Here is a 5,675-nt window from a genome sequence, read left to right as displayed (position 1 = left end):
AAAAAAAAAAGAAAAAAGATTAAAGAACTACCCAAAAAAAGAAAAGAAGAAAATCAGTCCATGTAATTCATCACATTAACAAAGTGAAAAAGAAAACTTATATGATCATCTTAACAGATGCCAAAAAAGCATTTGACAAATTGCTGTTAAAAGCTGTCAGTGAACTAGGTATAGAAAGGAACTACTCAGCCTGGTAAAGGGCTTTTATGAAAAAGCCTACAGTTAACCTTAAACATAATGCTGAAGGACTGACTGCGTTAACGTTCAGATGAAGAACAACAACAGCAACAAAGGATGTCCAATTTCACCACTTCTATTTAACATTGTACTTGAGGTTCTTGCCAGGGCAGCCAGCCAGAAAAATAAAAGGCATCCAAATTGGATGGAAAGAAAGAAAGAGTTAAAACTACCTTTGTTAAGAGCCCATGTGGTTGTCTATGTAGACAATCTGATGGAAGCTCCAAAATTACTAGAACTAATCAGTGAGTTTAGCAATGTTGGATACAAGAGCAATATACAAAAATCAGTTGTATTTCTATATACTAGCAATGAATAATCAAATTGAAATTTTAAAAAATACCATTTACAATAGCATAAAAATATTAAATACTTGAAGATAAATTTGATAAAAATGTACCAGAGTTATACACTGAAAGCTGTAGAACATTGCTGAGAGAAATTAAAGATGACCTAATAAACGGAGATATATAGCTCATTCGTAGGTCAGAAGATTCAATATTTAGATTCTGTCCAAATCGATCAATAGATTCAATTCAATCCCTATCAAAATCTTGGCAGACGTTTTTTTGTTGAAAGGGAAAAGCTGATTTCTAAATTCATATGGAAATGCAAAGAACATAGAATAGCTATGTTAGTTTGCTAGTGCTGCCATCACAAAGTACCACAAGTTGAGGGGCTTAACAGAAATTTATTGTCACAGTTCTGGAGGCAGAAGTCTGAGATCAAGGTATTTATTGGCAGGGCAGTGCTCTCTATGAAGGCACTTAGTGTATGATCTGTTTCAGTTCTCTTGCCTGGTTTCTGACTCCTAGGTTCTTGACTTGTGGCAGTATAGCTCCCATCTTCACATGGCATTCTCCTTATGTGATTTTTTTATTTTTGACGGAGTCTCACTCTGTTGCCCAGACTACAGTGCCGTGTTAGCCTCGCTCACAGCAACCTCAAAGTCCTGGGTTCAAGCCATCTTCCTACCTCAGCCTCCTGAGTAGCTGGGACTACAGGTTCGCACCACCATGCCCGGCTAATTTTTCTATTTTTGGTAGAGATGGGGGTCTCACTCTTGCTCAGGCTGGTCTCAAACTCCTGAGCTCAAGTGATCCTCCTGCCTTGGCCTCCCAAAGTGCTAGGATTGTAGGCATGAGCTGCCGTGCCCGGCCTCTGATTTGGTTTTTGCATCCAAATTTTCTCCTTTATGTAAGGACACCAGTCATATTAGATTAAGACTCAACCTAAATGACCTCATTTTAACTTGATTACCTCCGCAAAGACCTTATCTTCAAATAAGGTTACATTCTAAGGTATTATGGATTAGCATTCTAGCATATCTTTTTAGGGGGCATACAATTCAAACCATTACAATAGCCAAACAACTTTTGAGAAAAACAAAGTTGGAGTGCTAATACTGCCTGATTTTTAAAAAATTAATTAATTTATTTTAGAGATGGTGTCTTGCTATATTGGCCAGGCTGGACTTCAACTCCTGGCCTGAAGTGATCCTCTCACCTCAGCTTCTCGAGCAGCTGGGGCTGCAGGCATGCACCACCATGCCCAGCTTGATTTTAAAACTTAATATAAAACTATTATAATCAAGACACTGTGGTTTTGGCAAAAAACCGAACAAACAAGTGGAACAGAGACTAGAGACATAGACCTACATGTATATGATTTTTGACAAAGGCAATTTTGTGGAGGCAATTCAATGGATAAAGGGTAATTATTTTTCAAAAAATGGTGCTGGAACAATTAGATAGCTATGTACAAAAAAAGGAACATGGATCTGTACCTCATACCATGTACAAAAATTAACTCAAAATGGATCTTATATCTAAATGTAAAACCTAAAACTATAATATTTCTAGAAGAAAACATAGGAGAAAATCTTTATGACCTAGGGTTAGGCAAAGATTTCTTAGATATCACAGCAAAAGCACAATCCATAAAAACATTTAAAAATTGGTAAATTTGACTTTATCAAAATTAAGAACCGTTCTTTGAAGGACACTCTTAGGAGAATAAAAAGACAAGCCACAGACTGTAAGAAAATATTTAAAAAGCATATATCTCATTAAGGACTTATATTCAGAATACACTTAAAACTCTCAAAGCTCAATAATAAATAATCCAAGGTGGAAAAAAAAGCTGGGCGTGGTGGCTCATGCCTGTAATCCTAGCAACTTGGGGGGCGCTGAGGCAGGCAGATCACTTGAGGCCAAAGAGTTTAAGACTATCCTGGGCAACATAGTGAGACCCCTGTCTCTAAAAAAATAAGAAAAATTAGCTGGGTGTCATGATGTGCACCTTTAGTCTCAGCTATTCAGGAGGCTAAGGCAGAAGGATCACTTGAGCGCAAGAGTTTGAGGCTGCAGTGATCTGTGATCATGACACTGCACTATAGCCTGGGTGACAGAGCAAGGCCCTATCTTTAAAAAAAAAAAAAAAAAAGACAAACAAATAACCCAAGTGAAAAATAAGCAAAGAATTGGAAAAGACATTTCTGCAAAGAGACAAATGGCCAGTAAGTACATCAAAAGATGTTCAGCATCACTAGTCATTAGAGAAATGCAAATCAAAACCACAGTGAGATACCATTTTCACCCACTGGGAGGGCTAAGACAATAACAAGTGTTGGTGAGGATGTGGAGAGACTGGAAATCTCATACAGTGCTGATTTGAATGTGAAATGGTGCAGCTGCTTTGGAAAACAGTTCGGCAGTTCTTCAAAAAGTTAAGCAGAATTACCATATAACCCAGCAATTCCACTTTCAGTTATTCACCCAAGAGAAATGAATATGTGTCTACACAAAAACTTGTACACAAATATTCATAGCAGCATTATTCATAATAGCCAAAAAAGTGGAAAAACACAAATATCCATGGATTGATGGAATGTCTGTAAACAAAATATGGTATATCCATGTAATGGGATATTATTCAGCCATAAAAAAGGAATGGAATACTGATATATCTACATCCTGGATGAATCTCAAAAACATTAGGCTAAGTGAAAGACTTCCTTAGTTTCTTAGTGTTTCTAAAGAACAGAAATTTATTCATCACAGTTCTGGAGGCTGGGAATTCAAGATCAAGGTGCCAGCAGTTTTGTGTCTGGTGAGGTTCTGATCCATACTTCCAAGGGGGGAAGAACACTGTGTCTTCACACGGGAGAAGGCAGAAGGGAGGAACTCCCTCCCTCAAGTCCTTTTATCACGGCCTTAAACACCTCCCAACCACCTAAACACCTCCCACAAGGCCCCACCTGCCAGCACTGTTGCACTGGGGAGTAGGTTTTCAAAACATGAATTTTGGGAGACACATTCAGACCATAGCAAAGACAGACACACAGACCACCACATGTTGTGGTGGTTCATTTATATATGAAAAGTTTAAAATAGGCAAACATATAGAGACAGAAGGTAGATTATTGTTTATCTAGGGCTAAGGAGTGTGAAAGGAGGCCAGAATGGGGAGTGACTGCTCTTAGATAAAAAGTTTCTTTTAGGGATGATGAAAATGTTCTAAAATTGGATTATAGTGATGGATGTACAACTCTGTAAATATGCTAAAAGAGATGAATTGTGTGCTTTAAACAGGTGAACTTTATGGTATGGAGGTTATATCTCAGTAAGGCTGTTAAAAAAGTGGTCAAAAGATGTGAATAGACGCTTTACCAGAGAATGGATGGCAAAGAAGCGCATGAAAAGACATTGAATATCAATACAATTTAAACCACAGTTTGAATGGCTAAAATTAAAATGACTTACCCTACCAAGTGTTGGTGAGATATGGAACAACTGGGACTCTTCGTACACTGCTGGGGGAAAGGTAAATGCTGCAATCATTTTGGAAAACAGACAATTTCTTTAAAAGTTGAACATGCAACTCCCATATGATCCAACTGGTCTACTCTGTTATGGGTTGAATTGTGCCCCCCTCCCCCTAAAAAAAAAATCGTAGATTGAAGCAGTGGTCCCAACCTTTTTGGCACTAGGAACCGGTTTGATGGAAGACAATTTTTCCACAGACCAGGGGGGAGGGACAGGGATGGTTTCGGGAAGATTCAAGCGCATTACGTTTACTGTGCAGCCAAACCTCTCTGCTAATGATGATCTGTATTTGCAGCTGCTCCCCAGCGCTAGCATCACCGCCTCAGCTCCACCTCAGATCATCAGGCATCAGGTTCTCATAAGGAGCTGCAACCTAGATCCCTCGCCTGCGCACTTTACAGTAGGGTTTGTGTTCCTGTGAGAACCTAATGCCACGGCTGATCTGACAGGAGCTTACGCGGTGATGCGAGCGATGGGGAGACGCTGTAAATACAGATGAAGCTTCACTCTTACCTGCTGCTCACCTGCTGCTTTGCGGCCCAGTTCCTAACAGGCCACAGACTGGTACCGACCGGTCCACGGCCTAGGGGTTGGAAACCTCAGGATTGAAGTACTAACACCTAGTACCATAGAATATCACCTTTTTGGAGATAGGGTCTATAGAGGTAATCCAGTTAAAATAAAGTTGTTAGGGTGGGCCCTAATCCACTGTGTGTATTAAAAGGGAAATTTGGACATAGAGACACACAAACAGGGAGAATACCGTGTGATACTAAAGACGGCCATCTGCAAGCCAAGGAGAGAGAGCTGGAACAGATCCTTCCCTCACAGCCTTCAGAAGGAACCAACTCTACCAACAGCTTGATTTTGAGCTTCTAGCTTCCAGAACTGTGAGATAATAACTTTCTATTAAGCCACTAGGCTTTTGGTATGTTGTTGCAGCAGCCCTGGCAAAGTAATACACACTCCTAGGTATTTCCCCAGTAACAAAAGAATGCATAAATGAATGTTCATAGCAGCTTTATTTGCAGTAGCCAAAAATCTAAACACAACCCAAATGTCCATCAAATCATGGTATATTATTACTATTATTATTTTTTGAGACAGAGTCCCATTTAAAGCTGAATAGTATTATATCATTCAAAATATAACAAAATTTGCTGGACAGTGATACCCAACTGTAGTCCTAGCTACTCAGGAAGCTGGGGCGGGAGCATCACTTGAGGCCAGGAGTTTGAATCCAGCCCGGGCAACCTCTTGAGACCCTCATCTCTTTAAAAATTAATTAATTAAAAAATTTTAAATTAAAATGGCAGAAATTTTAAAATGCATTAGAAATGTTAGAAAGTAAAGTTGAGAGAATCTCCCAGAAAATAAAATAAAAAGTCAAGTAGATAAAAATGGAGAGACAAAGAAGAAAATTAGTGGATCAATCCCAGAGACGCAATACCAAATAACAGAAATTCTAAAAGGAAAGAACAGAAATCAGAGGGGAGGAAATTGTCAAATAAGTAGAAAAAGCGTTCTAAACCGGAAGAAACTGAGTTTCTAGATTGCAAGTACAAGTTCAATAAATGAAAATGGAACCATGCTTAGTGGTTTGTATTTTTT

General features: G+C 38.9%; 1 long non-coding RNA gene across 1 annotated transcript in view; it reads left to right on the top strand.

The window, feature by feature from the left end:
• Positions 1 to 5,675, top strand: part of LOC105805239 — a 115,061-nt gene that overhangs the window by 102,426 nt on the left and 6,960 nt on the right. The gene's annotated exons all lie outside the window — the stretch shown is intronic.

The sequence above is a fragment of the Propithecus coquereli genome, unplaced genomic scaffold, assembly GCF_000956105.1.
Source record: "Propithecus coquereli isolate 6110/MARCELLA unplaced genomic scaffold, Pcoq_1.0 Scaffold126, whole genome shotgun sequence".
NCBI lineage: Eukaryota > Metazoa > Chordata > Mammalia > Primates > Indriidae > Propithecus > Propithecus coquereli.
The sequence above is the reverse complement of the archived record's forward strand: the minus strand, read 5'-3'. Positions and strand labels throughout refer to the sequence as shown.